The 22,130-nt window shown below is 42.0% G+C and overlaps 1 pseudogene; it reads right to left on the bottom strand.

Annotated features, from left to right (window-relative positions):
* Positions 1-1,333: 1,333 nt before the first annotated feature.
* On the bottom strand, positions 1,334-20,759 carry LOC147359023 (heterogeneous nuclear ribonucleoprotein U-like protein 1 pseudogene; annotated as a pseudogene).
* Positions 20,760-22,130: the final 1,371 nt, after the last annotated feature.

Below are 22,130 nucleotides of genomic sequence, written 5' to 3'. Positions count from 1 at the left end.
CAACTAAGAAGCAACAACCTGCCCATCACTTAGTTCTAAGATGCGGCCATGCAATGGGTCCAAATCCGTGTGCTGATGAGTCACTGGACCTCTTCAGCTCTCTTTGCTACTGCTGCTACTAAGTCGCTTCAGTCGTGTCCGACTCTGTGCGACCCCATAGACGACAGCCCACCAGGCTTCCCCGTCCCTGGGTTTCTGCAGGTAAAAACACCAGAGTGAGTTGCCATTTCCTTCTCCAATGCATGAAAGTGAAAGTGAAGTCGCTCAGCCGTGTCCGACTCTCAGCAACCCCATGGGCTGCAGCCCACCAGGCTCCTTCGTCCATGGGATTTTCCAGGCAAGAGTACTGGAGTGGGGTGCCATTGCCCGATTTTCAAATAAACCCTGCCCTGTCCATGTTGGTTTCTTCGTAAGTCTCCCAAGCCTGTCCTGTGTATTCCAGACTCAGCATGACTTCCATTATGCATCCCACATGACATATCTGCCCCCTTGACTAGCTCTCTTAATCCCATCTGTCTTTCAAACTTTTTGAGGCCAACTTTCTACCTTCTATGAGGAGTTTCCAGGAAATTCCACAACCATTTTCCTTGAATATTTTAAGCTTCTCTAACTGAATATTCTGGAGAATCCCAGGGATGGGGGAGCCTGGTGGGCTGCCGTCTATGGGGTCACACAGAGTCGGACATGACTGAAGTGACTTAGCAGCAACTGAATATTCATTTATTATTTACCATAAATTCTCATTTATTATTAATTCTTAATTTATACTCCACTTCCTTCATTAATTTCTTTAAGAGCAGAGTTTGTCGTACATGTAAAGACTTTTTGTCCCCTCCCCTCATGTAGTTTTGTAATATGTACCCAGAAAGTACCAACTTTGCTATTGAAATAGTAAGTAGTAGTAGTGTTAGTCACTCAGTCGTGTCTGACTCTGCAATCCCTTGGACTGTAGCCTGCCAGGCTCCTCCGTCCATGGGATTCTCCAGGCAAGAACACTGGAGTGGGTTGCCATTCCCTTCTCCAGAGGATCTTTCCAACTCAGGGATCGAACACAGGTCTCCTGCATTGCAGGCAGATTCTTTACTGTCTGAGCTACAGGGAAGATGCATGTAAGCAAACAAAAAATTAATTGATCTATACTTTTTAGCCAGGACAAAAAAAGTGAAAAGTTTGGAGTTAAGGATTAGGTCTGCCTTTGAACGTGTGTGTGTGTGTGAAGTCGCTCAGTGGTGTCCGACTCTTTGTGACCCCGTGGACTGTAGCCCGTCAGGCTCCTCTGTCCATGGGATTCTCTAGGCAAAAATACTGGAGTGGGTTGCCATTTCCTTCTCCAGGGTATCTTCCCAACTCAGGGATCAAACCCGGGTCTCGTGCATTGCAGGCAGACGCTTTGTCCTCTGAGCCACGCAAAGCAGCCAATTACGTCATTCTCTGCAAACCTGTCTCCATAGTTTTCAAAGCGGCTATTGGTGGACTTCTTCCCGGTGCCTCAGTGGCCACAGGAGAAAGGCTCTTTGCTTAGCTGAGTGCTGCAAGAGTCCAGGGACCAACCAATGCGGACCACGTGTGGGTCGGGCTCTGTAGACGGAAGGTGCTTCACAGAGATTTCCTCATTGATCTTCATCTCAAAGCACACACGGCCCCTTCTGACCCCATAGCTGGCACGGGCTTCTGACCACAGGTATGCAAAGCCTTCAATCGTGAGCGGGTAGCCACTACTCCGGTCTCAGGCCACCTTGAAGTGGAGGTCGCAGTTGTATGTGTCAATGGCCACAAGGGTGTCATCAAAGTCATCTTCATCCTCTTCAGCCGGAGGCTGAGGAGATCGCCCCCTCCTATCCTCTCGGTGCTCAAAGTACCCTCGTCCCCGGTTTTCTTCATAAGGCCTCTTGCGACTCTGGAATTGCTGTCTGGTTTGTGTTGAGATGCTTCGGGTGGGAGGAAGCTGGTGGGTGCTTCTTGCTTCATCTCTGTCTTCACTTCTGGGCGATAGGCCTGCTGCTGCTACTGTGAAAAGCATAAACAATATTTTTGTAATGACTTAGTAGGAAAAGGCTTCCCTGGAGGCTCACGGACAGAGGAGCCTGGTGGGCGACAGTCTAGGGTCACAAAGAGTTGGATATGACTGAGCAACCAACACACACACACAGTAGGAAAAGCACATTAGCCTAGTTCACATGGTTTTAAATAGTTAGCACGTGCATGGATTTTTCTTTGTTTGTTTCTTGTTGTTTTAAATTCTGGCTTTACCACGTAGCACTGGAGTATCAGAAAACCTTTTCTGCTTATCTGCTTAGCTGGTTCCAAAAGAGATGCCTATGACCCACAATTTAATGCAAATTTCATAATCTCAGAAAATCATACAAAGAGGAAAACACCTGTTAGGTCAGCTCCCTTAGATTATAATCTATAAAACTATAGAATCGCCCAAAACTAACATTATACTGTAAGTCAAATATACCTCAATTAAAAAAAAAATAATGTTTCCATGCCTGCTCTCTAGGAGATAATTTGCTAAGACAATGCATTGATTCTGAGTATAGTGCTTAAATGAATGAAAAATTTTAAAACATCTGTTATAAAATAGATAACTAATCAGACCCTACTGTATAACACAGAGAACTCTGTTCAATACTCTGTAATGACCTATATGAGAAAAGAATCTAAAAAAGAGCAGGTATATGTCAGAGGATGAGATGGCTGAATGGCATCACCAATGCAATGAACATGAACTTGGGCAAACTCCAGGAGATGGTGAGGGACAGGGAGGCCTGGCGTGCTGCAGTCCATGGGGTTGCAAAGAGTCGGACATAACTGGGTGACTGAACAACAACAAATATATGCATGTATAACTGAGTCACTCTGCTGTACTGCAGAAACTAACACAGCATTGTACATCAACTGTGCTCCAATAAAAATTAAGTAAATAGAGATTCTTTAAAATTCTGCTTTCTCAGCTCATAAAACTAAAGAACTCTTTGCAAAATAGCTTTCTAATTGATCTGACGTCAATTTACCTAACATATCTTTCCGTACATAAAGGTACAGAAAGTTCTGTACATAACTTGTGTTTATGTATTATTAATGCTAATGAAGTGCTAGTGAAAGTCGTTCAGTTGTGTCCGACTCTTTGCCACCCCATAGACTGTACAGTCTGTGGAATTCTCCAGGCCAGAATACTGGAGTGGGTAGCCTTTCCCTTCTCCAGGGGATCTTCCCAACCCAGGGATCAAACCCAGGTCTCCTACATTGCAGGTGGATTCTTTACCAACTGAGCTATCAGGGAAGCCCTTATGTATTATTAGGTTAGATATTAAATGAAGGAATATTCATATAATTTCTAGAAACTATCTTTGTAAAGATAAAATTATGTTGTCATTGAACTGAACTCCATGATTTTCAGGCTTCCTAAGATTTCATGGTCCAAGTAGCAGAAGAATTTGGTTGTATATCTGTTTTGAAATCTGGACACAGAATCTAAAGCTGCTTAACACTGCTTGTAATACAAATATGCAATTTCAAGACAACTTTTTCTACTGAATAAATTTTCCATTTTCATTCTGTAGAACTGCTAAGAAAATTCTTCTGAATAAAAGGATATTTCTGTCAAAGCCTTCTTGGAGTTTGCATAATTGTACTTGGTCTTACCTGTCTTCATCTACCCAAACACTTGTTGCCAAGAATACAAGCTTTAGAGAGGTTATCACAAATTCTGGGATGAGATACCCTTTTCTTTCTATAGTTATTACAACTCAGAGAAATGTCGTTCACTAGCAAGATGATATAATAGTGATATATAGAGAGATATCATAATGCAAATACCTGTTGCTGCCTCAGTTCTTTGTAATGAGATGAATGTAACTCAAAAAGAGAAAGCAAAAGTGAAGTCTCTCAGCCATGTCTGACTCTTTGCAACCCCATGGGCTGTAGCCTGCCAGACTCCTTTGTCCATGAGATTCTCCAGGCAAGAACACTGGAGTGAGTTGCCTTTCCCTTCTCCAGGGGATCTTCCAGACCAGAGATGTAACTCAAGTCTCCTTAAATCTGACCATTTTGAAGCTAACAATATTAATGTTGAAACTTCTATTTCATCCTGTGTTATCAGGATGAAATGTATTCCATATCTGGTTTGATGGGAAGTGGAAGTAGTTCAGTCATGTCTGATTCTTTGCGACCCCATGGACTATACTGTCCATGGAATTCTCCAGGCCAGAATACTGGAGTGGGTAGACTTTCCTTTCTCCAGGGGATCTTCCCATCTCAGGGATTGAGCTTGGGTCTCCCACATTACAGGTGGATTCTTTACCAGCTAAGTCAGGAAAGAAACCCAAGAATACTGGAGTGGGTAGCCTATCCCTTCTCCAGCAGGTCTTCCCCACCCAGGAATCCAACCGGGGTCTCCTGCATTGCAGGTGGACTCTTTACCAATTGCACTATCAAGGAAGCCCAAGGAAGCCTTTAAGCATCAAAATTGCCTTCAGTAATTTTCTCTAGATTCTCTCAAAGTATTTCGAATATTCATGACTTTCATTCACTGGAAAACACTTAACACAATTTAAATTTCTTTTTTATTATCCAAGGACATTAATGTAAACAGTTTGTGTAAGCAGACTGTTCATCATCTAAAATGGGTAGATAAATTATGCCCCAGGGCCAAATATGGTCCCCTATCTGTTTTTGTAAATAAAGTTTTATTGGAACACAGCCAAACCCATTCATTTACACATTGTCTATGACTGAGCTCTTTTCCAGCAAAGGCAAATAATTGTGACAGAACTTACATGTCCCCTAAATCCCAAAACATTTACTATCTGTACCCTTATTTTTTAAAAAAGTCTGCAAGCCCTGACTGAAAACAGTTCTTTTTTATTGTTTCCTGTGATACTGGAAGTCATTTGCAGTAGTTTCCTTTCCCACACCCCCAATTTATAGTCCAAATAAAGTATTTCTAAGTATCTCTTGTTTACTTTTAAAATATTTACCTTCTAAATGCCTTTAAAATTTTCCACTTCTCTCTGTTTTCATGTTAACACTCTCGTCAATTCACCGTCTTCAACTATACTAGTGCAATAGCCTTCTCACTGATTTCCTGCTGGAATCTTGATCCAAGTAAATCCATTCTTTATACTGTAGCCATAGTGATGGTTTTCAAATACAGTTTTCATTATTTCACTCTCACACTGAAAACCCTTCAATAGCTTCCCTATGTTCATTGTTGTTCAGTTGCTCAGTCAACTCCGACTCTTTGCAACCTCATGGAGTACAGCAAGCCAGACTACCCTGTCCTTCACCATCACCTGCAGCTTGTTCAAATTCATGTATATTGAGTCAGTGATGCCATCCAACCATCTCATCCTCTGTCGTCCCCTTTTCCTCCTGCCTTCAATCTCTCCCAGCATCAGGATCTTTTCTAATGAGTCAGCTCTTCCCATCTGGTGGCCAAAAAATTGGAGCTTCAGTTTCAGCGTCAGTCCTTCCAATGAATATTCAGGGTTGATTTCCTTTAGGATTGACTGATTTGATCTCCTTGCAGTCCAAGGGACTCTCAGAAATCATCTCCAACACCACAGTTCAAAACCATCAATTCTTTGGTGCTCAGCCTTCTTTATGGTCCAACCATCACATCCATACATGACTACTGGAAAAATTATAACTTTGACTAGATGGACCTTGTTGGAAAAGCAATGTATCTGTTTTTAATATGCTGTCTAGGTTTGTCATAGCTTTTCTACCAAGGAACAAGTATCTTTTCATTTCATGGTTGCAGTCACCATCTGCAGTGATTTTGGAGCCCAAGAAAATAAAATCTCTCACTGTTTCCCCATCTGTTTGCCATGAAGTGATGGGACCTGATGCCATGATCTTAGTTTTCTGAATGTAGAGTTTTAACCTAGCTTTTTCACTCTCCTCTTTCAGCTTCATAAAGAGGCTCTTTAGTTCCTCTTCACTTTCTGCCATTAGGGTGGTATCATCTGCATATTTGAGGTTATTGATATGTCTCCCAGCAATCTTGATCCCAGCTTGTGCTTCATCCAGCCCAGAATTTCCCATGATGTACTCTGCATATAAGTTACATAAACAGGGTAACAATATACAGGCTTAACATACTCTTTTCCCAATTTTGAACCAGTCCATTGTTCCATGTACAGTTCTAACTGTTGCTTATTGACCTGCATTATAGGTTTCTCAGGAGGCAGATAAGATGGTGTGGTATTCCTAGCTCTTCAAGAATTTTCCATAGTTTGTTGTGATCTACACAGATAGTGACTACAGCCAGGATATGAAAAGATGCTTACTCCTTGGAAGGAAAGTTATGACCAACCTAGACACTATATTAAAAAACAGAGACATTACTTTGTCGATAAAGGTCCATCTTGTCAAGGCTATGGTTTTTCCAGTAGTCATGTGTGGATGTGAGAGTTAGACTGTAAAGAAAGCTGAGTGCCAAAGAATTGATGCTTTTGAACTGTGGTGTTGGAGAAGACTCTTGAGAGCCCTGTGGACTGCAAGGAGATCCAACCAGTCCATCCTAAAGATCAGTCCCAGGTATTCATTGGAAGGACTGATCCTGAAGCTGAAACTCCAATACTTTGGCCACCTGATTCGAGGAGCTGACTCATTTGAAAAGACCCTGATGCTGGGAAAGATTGAGAGTAGGCGGAAAAGGGGACGACAGAGGATGAGATGGTTGGATGGCATCACCAACTTAATGTACATGAATTTGGGTAGACTCTGGGAGTTGGTGATGGACAGGGAGGCCTGGAGTGCTGTAGTCCACGGGGTTGCAAAGAGTCAGACACACTGAGCAACTAAACTGAACTGCTGCTGCTGCTGCTAAGTCGCTTCAGTCATGTCTGACTCTGTGCGAACCCATAGATGGCAGCCCACCAGGCTCCCCCATCCCTGGGATTCTCCAGGCAAGAACACTGGAGTGGGTTGCCATTTCCTTCTCCAACACATGCACGTGAAAAGTGAAAGTGAAGTCGCTCAGTCGTGTCTGACTCTCAGTGACCCCATGGACTGCAGCCTACCCTCCTCCATCCATGGACTTTTCCAGGCAAGAGTACTGGAGTGGGTTGCCATTGCCTTCTCCGAAACCAAACTGAACACAGTCAAAGGCTTTAGTGTAGTCAGTGAAGCAGAAGTAGATGTTTTTCTGGAACTCTCTTGCTTTTTTGATGATCCAGCAGATGTTGGCAATTTGATCTCTGGTTCCTCTGCCTTTTCTAAATCCAGCTTGAACACTTGAAAGTTCTCGGTTAGTGTGCTATTGAAGCCTAGCTTGGAGAATTCTGAGCAGTACTTTGCTAGCATGGGAAAATGAGTTTAATTGTGCAGTAGTCTGAACATATTTTGGCATTGCCTTTCTTTGGGATTGGAATGAAAATTGACTTTTTCCATTCCTGTGGCCATTGCTGAGTTTTCCAAATTTCTTAGCATTTTGAATGTCTAAGTTCATTAGTATTAAAATAGTATCCATAACATTCTGCATCTATTAGTCACTATTTTTCTGCACAATTTAATCCCAGCCTTTTTATCTCATTTCATCTTATTACTCTCCTTACAGTAGTCTTTTATTTCATAAATCCCTCCTACCTCAGGGCCTTTGCACAAGCTGTATACTCCATTTGAAACTTTTTTGTGTTCTTCTGCAGTAGTGATTTAGTCACTAAGTTGTGTCCAATTCTTGTGACCCCATGGACTCTAGTCCACCAGGTTTCTCTGTCCATGAGGTCTTCTAGGGAAGAATAATGGGTTGCCATTTCCTTCTCTAGGGAATCTTCCTGACCCAGGGGTCTTTTTTCCATAACATGGCTCTAGGACCACTTAGTTGTCTTTAATGTCATTCCAAACAATGTTACTGTGACGGTTGTCATATCTGTGGGCATTTAAAAAAAGAAAACATCAAAATTGGTGCATTTTTGTGTAGCCATTTTAATATTGAGCACGGAAGAAAAGAAGTAATATTTTCAGCCTGTCATGCTCTATTATTTCAAGAAAGGTAAAAACACAACTGAAATGCAAAAAAAAAAAAAAAAAGTTCTACAGTGTATGGAGAAGGTGCAGTGACTGATCTAATGTGTCAAAAGTGGTTTGCAAAGTTTTGTGCTGGAGGTGTCTTATTGGACCGTGCTCCATAATCTGGTAGACCAGTTGAAGTTGATAGATCAAATGGAGATGTTAATTGAAAATAATCAACACTATACCATGTGGGAGATAACCGACATACTGAAAATAGCCAAATCAAGTGTTGAAAATTATTTGAACTAGGTTGGTTATGTTAATCACTTTAATGTTTAGGTCCACCTAAGTTAAGGTTCCACCTTCCTGACCACATTTCCGCATGTGATTCTTTACTTAAGCATAATGAAAACATTCTGATTTTAAAACAAATTGTGATGGGTGATGAAAAGTTAATACTGTACAATAACTTGGAAAGGAAGAGGTTGTGGGGTAGGTGAAATGAACCACCACCAACCACACTAAAGTCCAGTCTTCATCCAAAGAGGGTGATGTCGTGCATACGGTGAGATAGAAAGGGAGTCCTCTATTATGAGCTCCTTCTGGAAAACCAAATGGTTAGTTCCAGGAAGTACTGCTCCCAATTACACCAAAGGAAGGCATCACTTGACAAAAAGCATCCAGAATTCATTGTAAATTATTAATATATATTTATTAATACATATAATATTCCATTAGGATAACATAAGACCACATTTCTTTGACAACCAGCAAAAACTGTTATCGTTTGGCTGGGGAGTCTGACTCATCCACCGTATTCACCAGGAATCAACCCTGAATACTCATTGGAAGGACAGATGCTGAAGCTGAAGCTTCAATACTTTGGCCACCTGATGCAAAGAACTGACTCATTGGAAAAGACCCTGATGCTGGGAAAGACTGAAGGTAAAAGAAGAGGGCAGCAAAGGGTGAGATGGTTGGATAGAATCACCAACTCCATAGACGTGAATTTGGGAAAACTCAGAGATAATAAATGACACAGAGGCCTGGCATATTGCCATCCACGGGGTTGCAGAGTCGGAGAACACTTAGTGACTGCACAACAGCAGCAACAGCAATCCACCAGATACCGCACCTTAAAATTTCCATTTGTTTTAGTCTTTATAACATTCTCTTAACGAAAAAAGATTCCACTCCCTGGAAGGCTGTAAAAGACACTGGGAGCAGTTCTTTGCTCAAAAAGATTAAAAGTTTTGGGAAGATGGAGTTATAAAGTTGCCTGAAAAGTGGCAGAAAATAGTGAAATAAAACAGTGAATATGTTGTTCAATAAATTTCTTGGTGAAAATGTAAAGTGAGTCTTTTAATTTATTTAAAAACTGAAGGGACTTTTTGCTCAACCCAATACTATCTCTGAAAGAGAGAAGCACACGCATAAGCTTACTTTCTAAGGCATGCATTTTTGTACCAATATATTAACCTTCATGGTGTTATGAGTGTTTCTGTAGGAGATGATGGACCAAAGCATGTATCTTCATAGACCCCTGATAATTAGAAAGACAAAGAACATGGGTTTTCTGTTATGTTCTCATCACACTGTGAAAACTGAAAAAATTAGAATAATAAAGCTTAGAAGGGATCAGAAAATGTCAATCAATCAATCTATCTTTCTACCTTGAGGCATTTGTATTTAAATTAACAGCTAAAAAACCAAAAGGGATTGAGGTAAGAAAAGGTAAAAAAAAAAAAAAAAAAAAAAAACTATGCTCTAGGCAAAGAGAATATTTATCAGAAACTAAAATGCAATCTTTTCATCTTATCCACATTGCTATATATTCAGCTATACTTCACAAGCAGAGAATAATCTAGTAACAATTCTTTAGCAGATATTTATGTTTACAGAAAATTTACCTAGACTAACTGAGACAGAGAATAGTGGGTCATTTTCAAACTTTTTACAATTTTATAGTGAGGATTTTACACCATTCCTTGATAATCCATCCCTTCATCAGGGGATCTTCCCAATCCAGGAATTGAACCCAGGTCTCCCGCACTGCAGGAGGATTCTTGACCAGCTGAGCCAGCAGGAAAGCCCAAGGATACTGGAGTGGGTAGCCTATCCCTTCTCCAGCAGATCTTCCTGACCCAGGAATTGAACCGGGGTCTCCTGCATTGCAGGCAGATTCTTTACCAACTGAGCCATCAGGGAAGCCCAGAGAATATCACCCTCTTCCAAAACTACAATGTTTTTCTCTTAAGTCTAGCATACTCTCTCTGGCTGTAATTTAATCTCATCCTTTTACCCTCAGCAGAGCAGAGAGCAGCTGGCAACATCCTCCTTCCAATTAATAATCTTTCACATAATTACAGGTGGTTAGTCACCGACTCTTAGCTTTTCTTGTCTACACAAAATCAGTTCAGTAATTTTTTAAAGCCTTTCCCTCCAGGGCATATATTTTTATTTTTTGATATTTTTATAGGCCACACTACTCTCATTTATATTCTTAGTACACTTATACTTTCCTTAGTGTTTCTTTTTGGTCAATAGGCAATGTTATGGGAAACAAACCTCATACAATGGCATATAAAAAGTCTATTTTAGGATTACCTGTTCAAAGAATCAACATAATTGCATTGTTAACTAAAGCAGAACCAAAGACAATTTAGCCTTGTTCACACAAGTGAATGCTGATTTATTAAAAACAAATTCTCTGCAATTTTTACTTAGCACTGATAGTAAAAGTGAGAATCTTAGAGTTGATTATCATCCATCCTTTCAAGAGATCTGGGGCTTCCGTGATAGCTCAGTTGGTGAAGAATCTGCCTGCAATGCAGGAGACCCCAGTTTGATTCCTGGGTTGGGAAGATCCACTGGAGAAGGGATAGGCTACCCATTACAGTATTCTTGGACTTCCCTGGTGGCTCAGGTGGGAAAGAATCCACCTCCAATGTGGGAGACCTGGGTTCAATCCCTGGGTTGGGAAGATCCCCTGGAAAAGGAAACGGCTACCCACTCCAGTATTCTGGCCTGGAGAATTCAACGGACTGTATAGTCCATGGGTTCCCAAAGAGTCAGGCATGACTGAGCAACTTTCACTCTTCAAGAGATCGAGCAAGAAGAGAAAGAAGTGGATTTTGAGAAAGAAAGAGAAGTCAGGGTAAGAGGAAATCATTTTAAACTGAAAAATCTTGAGCAGAGTGTGTGTGGAAAGAACAGATATAAAATAAGTGGAAAGTGAGAAAGTGGGTAACTGCTGAAATGAGAGCATAAAGACCCAAGAGGGAGTGGAGTGAGGTGCAGAGGTGGAACTTAACTGACTTGACTTATTTTTAAATAAGCAAAATCCTACTTTGTTACTTTGATTGTATACTAATCTTATACTTTGATTTTATAAACAGTTCATTTAGATTGTTAATTTCTTGGCACTCTTTCGTGAATTTCTTGGCAATCTTTAAGCATACTTTTTTTTCTCCTGAAAGTAATTATTTACTACACTACTCATGGACTGCAGCCCTCCAGGCTCCTCTGTCCATGGGATTCTCCAGGCAAAAGCACTGGAGTGGGCTGCCCTGTCCTTCTCAAGGGGATCATCTTGACCCAAGGATCGAACATCAGGTCTCCTGTGTTTCCTGCATTTCAGCAAATTCTTTACCTACTGAGTCACCTGGGAAGCACCAATTATGACAATACCTCATAGATAATATTTGAACTAGATTCAGGCTCTTTTTACTCTTCACATATTAATACCTTGATTGACTTAGGCTTTAAACTACTTTTTTATTGATGAGCTTTTGATTGATTCATATTTAAATAATTGCATTATGGTGGCTCAGAGGGTAAAGTATCTGTCTGCAATGCAGGAGACCTGGGTTCGATCCCTGGGTCAGGAAGGTCCCCTGGAGAAGGAAATGGCAACCCACTCCAGTACTCTTGCCTGGAAAATCCCATAGACAGAGGAGCCTGGTAGGCTACAGTCCATGGGGTCGCAAAGAGTCAGACACGACTGAGCGACTTCACTTTCTTCACTTTAAAATTTAAGTAGTTCTAATTAGCTTACAAATACAATTTTCCCTTTCTCAGCATTTAATTTTTGCTATGATATGTCTTTTAGTATCTTCCATATCTTTGCAATCCATGACCTTCTTCTTTAAAACAACCAGATGTCGTATGGAGCAGTATCAGATCCCCCTATATTTAATGCCCCCAAATGCATAGAAGTGAAACAGGAGAGTGAAAAAGTTGGCTTAAAGCTCAACATTCAGGAAACTAAGGTCATCACATCTGGTCCCATCACTTCATGGCAAATACATGGGGAAACAGTGAAAACAATGACAGACTTTATTTTGGGGGGCTCCAAAATCACTGCAGATGGTGATTGCAGCCATGAAATTAAAAGACGTTTGCTCCTTGGAAGAAAGGAGCATAGAAAGGTTATCTATGACCAACCTATACAGCATATTAAAAAGCAGAGACATTACTTTGCCAACAAAGATTCATCTAGTCAAAGCTATGGTTTTTCTGGTAGTCATGTATGGATGTGAGAGTTGGACTATAAAGAAAGCTGAGCGCCAAAGAATTGATGCTTTTGAACTGTGGTGTTGGAGAAGACTCTTGAGAGTCCCTTGGACTGCAAAGAGATCCAACTAGTCCATCCTAAAGGCTATCAGTTCTGAATATTCATTGGAAGGACTGATGCTGAAGCTGAAACTCCAATACTTTGGCCACCTGATGAGAAGAACTGACTCATTAGAAAAGACCTTGATGCTGGGAAAGATTGAAGGCAGGAGGAAAAGGGGACGACAGAGGATGAGATGGTTGGATGGCATCACCGACTCAATGGACATAAGTTTGAGTAAACTCCGGGAGTTGATAGGGAGGCCTGGCGTGCTGCAGTCCATTCAGTAGCATAGAGTCAGACACAACTGAGCAACTGAACTGAACTGAACTGAATTGAACTGAAATGCAACCTGCTATGTAAATAACAGCTTTTGATAACCATTTCCCTCAGGGCTTCTCTATTATGGGTGATATCAAAGCAGAGAATGTGTTTTGGAGTAAACTGAAAAGCTAAACCATTTTCTTAAGAAGGATTTTAATTAGTCAAATGGAACATGTTAATGTTTTTCATTTGAGGTTTGAAGAGAAAGGAACTAAAACACAGAGGAACATAGCAAGTGTAGATTCTCTGGCTTCCCTAGAAATGTGGGGTGACACACCTCTGAATTTTTTCCAACAGAAGTATTATAAGAGGAAGAAAAAAGTTGTGAGAGGGTAAATGTTAGCCAAGAATATAGTAGCATTAAGGGCTCAGCGCCAGGCTTATAGAGTTTCTCTGCAGCACAGTTTTTATTGATGAATGTATGCAGTCTAATTCACATAATTGGAGCTACTATAATCATGCTATCCATTTTCCTTACTGTAGCACATACTGTTGAGGTATATGGGTAGCAATAGTTGCTATTGCAATATTGCCCCCTTGCTACATGCGGGTATTTAATCATCTGTTTATTTTACCTTCCTTGTGGTGACACCCTGCTACTGAACGGTGAGGTTAAGTCCTCATAGCCAGGACAGTAGGAGAGAAAAACAATGATGGCAATCCAGAACCCACAGCCACAGAGCTCTAAGAGTGAGCGGTTTTGCAAAAATACAACGGGAAAATAATATCCTCTAGCTCAGAGCATTTAATAAAACAATGAAAGAAATTGATTTCAAACAGAATGCATTCATTGTATGTCATTTGCCCCTCTGTTTTAAAAGCTATTAAAACAAGTTATATCTCATTTTGGAAAACTGAGAATAAAGTCATAAAGGCACAGTGGGGTTTGCTTGAAATACACATTACTAAAATGGTACCAAAACATTTTATTTGCTTTGGCATTTTGAAGTGAGGCCATGGTGAGGCTGGAAGAAGGATACTTTTTGACATTCAACAGTTCTGTTGTTTGCTCTTGTTTTTAGAGTCACTAAGGGATTTTTTTCCCTGATAACTCAGGATAGCCAGGCAGGAGATAAGAACTTCACAGGCCCTCAGGATCCTGGGTGATCACTCCATTTCAGCATCTTCAAAGGAAAGCAAAAACAGAGGGCTTCATTTTCAAAATCAGTTTATGTGGATGTTTCATGGCACAGAAGAGGTTACACAGGTGTTTCAGGCCTTTGATGTTTTCTTTTTGTTCATACTGTTTCCAAAGGGAAGGTGTAGGCTAAAGCATTCCCAATAGTTCCTACCAGAGGCGTCAAGCCAAGGCAAGCAGATGTTGGTGTCACATTCACAGTCAACGAATGTAATATCTGGTTTTTCATAACTACTCGTCCAAAGCGTATAAACAGAACACAGTATAAAGATCAGTAAAACAGGAGGAGACATACTCTGTGCCCTCTCATCCCACTGAGCTCCGAATGACTCCACATCCTCTTGCCTACATTTCCTGAGCTCCCAGTTGGACCAAAATCACTGAAAAAGCTGCCAGAGTATATACTCCTCCTTAGAGGTGCATCCCACAATCTTTGCTGAGCTTCAGGATGTGGCTCTTAATCATCTACCAGATGTTTTTATTTACTAGTTGCTATTTAAAATAGCTTGTAGGGTATTCTTATTTCATTCTGATCTCATTCCATTTAGAAACCGTTAAATGCATGCAACGCATGTATTCCTAAAGCAGAGACTCAGCAGCAATAATCAAGGCTGTGAAAGTGTTTTGTGAAATCCACACAAAACTAGTCAACTGCATGAACATGCTGAACAGCGTTTCATACTACCCTTAAGTAATAAATAAATAAAAGAAAGAAAGAAACTGAAGTCGCTCAGTCATGTCCGACTCTTTGCGACCCCATGGACTGTATGTTGCCCACCAGGCTCCTCTATCCATGGGATTTCCCAGGAAAGACTACTGGAGTGGGTTGCCATTTCCTTCTCCAGGGTATCTTCCCGACCCAGGGACTGACCCTGGGTCTCCTGCATTGCAGGCAGACGCTTTACTGTCTGAGCCACCAGGGAAGTGAAGTCTTAAGCACTGGGCCACCAGGGAAGTCCCAATAAATAAACAGGAACATTTTAATGGTGGTGGAGTGAGAGCAGTGGATGCTCCCAGTGCCCCTAGGAAACATCACCTTTTTCTGGTCAGTATAACTAGCCCCCAGCTTTTGATGGCTAATGGCTTAGTTGTCTTTTCCAGAGAACTTATCTAAGCTGATCTAAGCAAGAGTGTTCTCTCTGAACGTAACTGTGATGCATACACATGCTTACACACACACATACATACACAGACGCATAGGGTCGGCCTGCTGCCAATAACTGACTCACATTAGTGCACACAGGACCTGTCCCCTTGATCATGCTGCAATTCATGCCCTAGAGAAACCCAACGGATCAGCTTGAAGCTGGACATCATCTGGGATAACTTTCTAATAGAGATTTGCCCCATCCTGCCCTATCCTGCCTCCCTCAGAATATCACTCTTTCAAGCATCACTTGATGTGCTAAAATTACTGCTCTGTTTCTTGGGAATCCAACCCTATATGAGAACATGTAAATAATGTAAATCATTAGGACTGAGGTTGTAAATCAATCAAAATATGGTCTGTATTCTGAATAGAGAGCAAAGGCAGCAGAGAGCAAAAAAACACAGGCCTGAAGATACTACCTAGCACTGTGCAACAATTGTATTATTTTAAGTGGATGAATAAACAAACAAATATAAGTTGAAGACTGCTATGAATATCTTCTTCTTGTTGTTCAGGCACTAAACAGTGACTGACTCTTTGTGACCCCATGGACTGCCACGTGCCAGAATTCCCTGTTCTTCACTATTTCCATGAGTTCACTCAAACTCATGTGCACTGAGTCGGTGATGCCCTCCAACCATCTCATCCTCTGTCCCTCCCTTCTATCACCCACAGGGTCTTTTTCAGTGAGTCAACCCTTCCAAGCAGGTGGCGAAGGTATCAGAGCTTCAGCTTCAGAATCAGCCCTAACAATGAATATTCAGAATTGATTTCATTTAGGATTGACTGGTTTGATCTCCTTGCAGTCCAAGGAACTCCCAAGAGTTTTCTCCAGCACCACAGTTCAAAAGCATCACTTCTTCAGTGCTCAGCCTTCTATATGGCCCAACTATCACATCCATACATGACTACTTGAAAAACTATAGCTTTGACCATACAGAACTGTATCAGCAAAGTGACGTCTCTGCTTTTTAATATGCTCTTTAGGTTTTTCATGGTGTTCCCTGGTGTCTCAGATGGTAAAGAATCTACGTGCAATGTGGGAGACCTGGGTTCGAACCCTGGGTTGGGAAGATCCCCTGAAGAGGGCATGGCCACTCCAATGTTCTTGCTTGGAGAAACCCCATGGGCAGAGGATCTACAGTCCATGGGCTACAGTCCATGGGTTACAAAGAGTTGGACATAACTGAACAACTGAGCACACATAGGTTTGTCATAGCTTTCCTTTCAAGAAGAAAGCTTCTTTCAATTTCACGGTGACAGTCGCCTTCCACAGTGATTTTGGAATGCAAGAAAATAAGATCTGTCACTGCTCGCATCATGTGGTGCTAGTGTTAAAAACTCGCCTAAGAACGCAGGAGACAAAAGAGACGTGGGTTCAAACCCTGGGTCGGAAGATCCCCTGGAGGAGGAAATGGCAACCCACTCCAGTATTCTTGCCTGGAGAATCCCATGGACAGAGGAATCTAGCACGCTAGAGTCCATAGGGTCACATAGAGTTGGAGACGGCTGAAGTGACTTAGCCCATTTGCTATGAAACGATGGGGCTGGATGACATTATCTTAGTTTTTTGAATGTTGAGTTTTAAGCCAGCTTTTTCGCTTTCCTCTTTCATCCTCAACAAGAGTCTCTGTAGTTCCTCTTTACTTACTGCCATTAGGGTGGTAACTCTGCATCTCTGAGGTTGTTGATATTTCTCCTGGCTATCTGCATTCCAGCTTGTGATTCATTCAGCCTGGCATTTGTGTGATGTACTCTACATACAAGTTAAATAATTAGGTGACAGTATACAGCTTAACCCACTCCTTTCTTGATTTTGAACCAGTCTATTGCTCCACCGTTATTGTTGTTCAGTCATTCAGTCATCTCTGACTCTTTGCGACCCCACGGACTGCAGCACGTCAGACTTTCCAGTCCTTCACCATCTCCCAGAGCCTGTTCAAACTCATGTTCATTGAGTAGGTGATGCCATCCAACAGTTTCATCCTCTGTCATCCCATTTTCCTCCTGACCTCAATTTTTCCCAGCATCACAGTCTTTTCCAATGAGTCTGCACCTTGCATCAGGTGGCCAAAGTATTGGAGCTTCAGCGTCAGCATCAGTCCCTCTAATGAATATTCAGGATTGATTTCGTTTAGGATTGACTGGTTTGATCTCCTTGCAGTCCAAGGGACTCTCAAGAGTCTTCTCCAACACCACAGATGAAGCATCAGTTCTTCGGTGCTCAGGTGCTCAGCCTTATTTATGGTCCAACTCTCACATCCATACATGTACTGGAAAAACTATAGCTTTGACTAGACAGATCTTGGTCTGAAAATAATGTCTCTGCTTCTTAATAAGCTGTTTAGGTTTATCGTAGCTTTACTTCCAAGTGAGTGTGTTAATAGCCTTAGTAGGGAAGCCAGAGGTCCCCAAGAGGCAGGAGGAAATAAAATTGCAAGTGGCAGACATATTTTTTTCTTTTCTCTGCTAATCCTGTGTTGTCATGGTGACACCTGGTTCCCCCTGAACTTAATTTTATCTCAAACCTTCCTTGAGCTAACCAAAGCATTTTTTCTCATGGAAATGTCTTCCTTAAGCTATGTTAATGAACGATGTATTTGCTCTAAAATCTGCCTTTCTTCAAGATTCATGTCAATTGTTTTATTGCCTGGGATGACTCTCCTTGTGCCAATGCTATCTCAAATGCCTGTTGTGGGTGAGGGGCCTGGGGCAACTCTCTCAGTTTTGAGATATTTCCCTTCTCTAATTAGCAGCTTGCTAACAGATATACAACTCCTTGCTAAAAACTAGCAAAGGGGCACTCTTTCTGTCCCCTTCTGAATCTATATCAGTAGCTTTCTCTTATCTCTTTTATACTTTAATAAAACTTTTTTACACAAAAAGCTGAGTGATCAAGCCTCGTCTCTGGCCCTGGATCAAATTCCTCTCCTCTGGAGACCAAGAATCTCTGCTTCATTCATGGATCATTTCAGCAACTTTTCACAAGGAGCAAGTCTCTTTTAATTTCATGGCTGCAGCCACCATATGCAGTGATTTTGGAACCCAAGAAAATAAAGTCTGTTACTGTTTCCATTGTTTCCCCATCTATTTCCCATGAACTGATGGGACTGGATGCCATGATCTTTGTTTTTTGAATATTGACTTTTAAGCCAGCTTTTTGACTCTCCTCTTTCACATTCATCAAGAGGCTCTTTAATTTCTCTTTGCTTTCTGCCATAAGGTGGGTGTCATCTGCGTATCTGAAGTTATTGATATTTCTCCCAGAAATCTTGATCCCAGCTTGTGCTTCGCACAACCTGGCATTTTGCATGATGTACTCTGCACATAGATTAAATAAGCAGGTGACAATATACAGTCTTGACGTACTTCTTTCCCAATTTGGAACCAGTCCATTGTACCATGTCCTGTTCTAACTATTGCTTCCTGACCTGCATACAGATTTCTTAGGAGGAAGGTAAGGTGGCCTGGTATTCCCATCTCTTCAAGAATTTTCCACTTTTTTTTTTTTTTTTTTGGTGATCCACATAGTCAAAGGATTCTTTTAGACCCTTACCATTTCTGTCATTTATGTGCTCAAGTCTGCATGAAATGTTTGCTTGATATCTCTAATTTTCTTGAAGAGATCTCTAGTCTTTCCTATTCGATTGTTTTCCTCTGTTTCTTTGCAGTGTTCCCTTAAGTAGGCTTTCTTACCTCTCCTTGCTATTCTTTGGCACTCTGCATTCAGTTGGATATTTCTTTCCCTTTCTCCTTTGCCTTTTCCTTCTCTTCTTTTCTATTTATAAGGCCTCCTCAGACAACCATTTTGCCTGGTTGCATTTCTTTTTCTTGGGATGGTTTTGGTCACTGCATCCTATGCAGTGTTACAAACCTCTGTCCACAGTTCTTCAGGCATTCTATATACCAGGTCTATTCCTTTGATTCTATAGATCATCTCCACTGTATAATCATAAGAGATTTGATTTGGGTCATACCTGAATGGCCTAGTGGTTTTCCCTACTTTTTAAAAAAATTTGAGTCTGAATTCTGCAATAGGATGCTGATGATCTGAGCCACAGACAGCTCCAGGTCTTGTTTTTGCTGACTTATAGAGCTTCTCCATTTTTGGCTGCAAAGAATATAATTATTCTGATTTTCATATTGACCATCTGGTGATATCCATGTGTAGAGTCGTTTCTTGTGTTGTTGGAAGTGGGTGTTTGCTATGACCAGTGAATTATCTTGGCAAAACAGTTAGCCTTTACCCTGCTTCATTGTGTACTCTAAGGCCATACTTGCCTGCTATTACAGGTATCTCTTGACTTCCTACTTTTGCATTCCAATCCCCTATGATGAAAAGGATATCTTTTTTGGTGTTAATTCTAGTAGGTCTTGTAGGTTTCATAGAACCAGTCAAATCAGCTTCTTCAGCATTAGGGGTCAGGGCATAGACTTGGATTACTGTGATGTTGAATGCCTTGCCTTGGAAACGAACCAAGATCATTCTGTCATTTTTGAGAATTGCACCCAAGTACTGCGTTTTGAACTCTTTTGTTGACTATGAGGGCTAGTCCATTTCTTCTATGGGATTCTTGCCCACAGTAGTAGATATAACTGTCATCTCAATTAAAGTTGCCCATTCCCGTCCATTTTAGTTCTCTGATTCTTAAAATATTGATGTTCACTTTTGTCTTCTCCTGCTTATCCGTGTCCAATTTACCTTGATTCATGGACCTAACATTCTTGGTTCCTATGCGATATTATTCTTTTTCAGCACTGGACTTTACTTTTACCACCTGACATATCCACAACTGAGCAACATTTCTGCTTTAGCCCAGTCTCTTCCTTCTTTATGGAGCTGTTTCTCCGCTCTTCCTCAGTCACATACTGGATACCTACTGAACTGGGGGGCTCATATCATGAGTCATTGTGCTCATGTGGTTCTCAGAGCAAGAATCCTGAAGTGGTTTGCAACTTCCTTCTCCAGGGGATCTCATTTGGTCAGGCCTTGACTAGCAGGGACATGTCCTTCAGTTGCTCCACGACGTGCCTGGAACCCCGGTTGTACCACTGCTGGTCGGCCTTGAGCATGCAAACTTTCACCTGCCAAAGTCAATCACCGTGACACCTGGGGGTCATGACAAAGGCCCTGCAGGCGTCCCTTGGAAGAGGGTCTGGGGAAGGCTGGAGCCAAGGTTGGGGGACCCCCAGGAGGATCGAGCTCCCCAGGCTCACTGTGGCCATGGGCCCAACCTGCTGCCTGCATGGCCCACTCTCTGCAGGGCTCTGGCTCCTCTGCATTATCGTCCAGGCCCTGCCAGCCCTGCCACCCCAAGTGGGCCACACCGTTTCATCAAGGCCTCGCCAAGCTAGGAACTTTGGGCACAGGTCACTACCCTGACTACCCTGCTCCTGCCTCCTCTATGATCTCTGGTAAGCCACTCCTGGGCCCCCTTTTCAGCCACTGTCTCTTCAGGCCACCGCCACCATGTTATTCCACTATTAAGATTCTTTGCACCCTTATCAAGTGTCAGATGAGCAGCAAGAGCCAGTGGAGGGGAGGAGTCAGTGTGGAAGCCCCGCCCCATCCCTCCTCTTCTCTCTAGTTTCCACCACCTTCATGAACCCCAAAGTCTGGGTAGACTCAAGCCCAGGGAACTTGAACTTAGAGGGTTCAAGATTAAGGGCTCAATTTCAGCTACTAGATGTAAGTCCACCTTTTATTAGATCAGAACACTGTCTTGAGTTTACTTAGCTGGTGAGCCCTCCAGGACCTGACCTAGATCTGTGTTCCCTAAACCAATACTTTCATGTGCGTGTCTGACATCCCACTACATGGTGCCTTTGAAGGCCAGAATCATGTTGTATTAATTTTTGTTTCCCCAAAACCTGGCACAAGATTGCCTGTATTCAATTCAGTCACTCAGTCATGTCTGACTCTTTGCAACCCCATGAATCGCAGCACGCCAGGCCTCCCTGTCCGTCACCAACTCCTGGAGTTCACCCAGACTCACGTCCATCGAGTCAGTGATGCCATCCAGCCATCTCATCCTCTGTCGTCCCCTTCTCCTCCTGCCTCCAATCCCTCCCAGCATCAGAGTCTTTTCCAATGAGTCAACTCTTCGCATCAGGTGGCGAAAGTACTGGAGTTTCAGCTTTAGCATCATCCCTTCCAAAGAAATCCCAGGGCTGATCTCCTTCAGAATGGACTGGTTGGATCTCCTTGCAGTCCAAGGGACTCTCAAGAGTCTTCTCCAACACCACAGTTCAAAAGCATCAATTCTTCAGTGTTCAGCCTTCTTCACAGTCCAACTCTCACATCCATACATGACCACAGGAAAAACCATAGCCTTGACTAGACGCACTTTTGTTGACAAAGTAATGCCTCTGCTTTTCAATATGCTATCTAGGTTGGTCATAACTTTCCATCCAAGGAGTAAGCGTCTTTTAATTTCATGGCTGCAGTCACCATCTGTAGTGATTTTGGAGCCCAGAAAAATAAAGTCTGACACTGTTTCCCCATCTATTTCCCATGAAGTGATGGGACCGGGGACCAGATGCCATGATCTTCATTTTCTGAATGTTGAGCTTTAAGCCAACTTTTGCACTCTCCACTTTCACTTTCATCAAGAGGCTTTTGAGTTCCTCTTCACTTTCTGCCATAAGGGTGGTGTCATCTGCATATCTGAGGTTATTGATATTTCTCCCGGCAATCTTGATTCCAGCTTGTGTTTCTTCCAGTCCAGTATTTCTCATGATGTACTCTGCATATAAGCTAAATAAGCAGGGTGACAATGTACAGCCTTGACAAACTCCTTTTCCTATTTGGAACCAGTCTGTTGTTCCATGTCCAGTTCTAACCGCTGCATCCTACCTGCATACAGATTTCTCAAGAGGCAGGTCAGGTGGTCTGGTATTCCCATCTCTTTCAGAATTTTCCAGAGTTTGTTGTGGTCCAC

Source organism: Bos grunniens, chromosome 14, assembly GCF_055505025.1.
Source record: "Bos grunniens cultivar Pamir isolate PY7600 chromosome 14, Bosgru_T2T1.0, whole genome shotgun sequence".
Lineage (NCBI taxonomy): Eukaryota > Metazoa > Chordata > Mammalia > Artiodactyla > Bovidae > Bos > Bos grunniens.
Note: the sequence above shows the minus strand (reverse complement) of the source record. Positions and strands in the feature narration are given on the sequence as shown.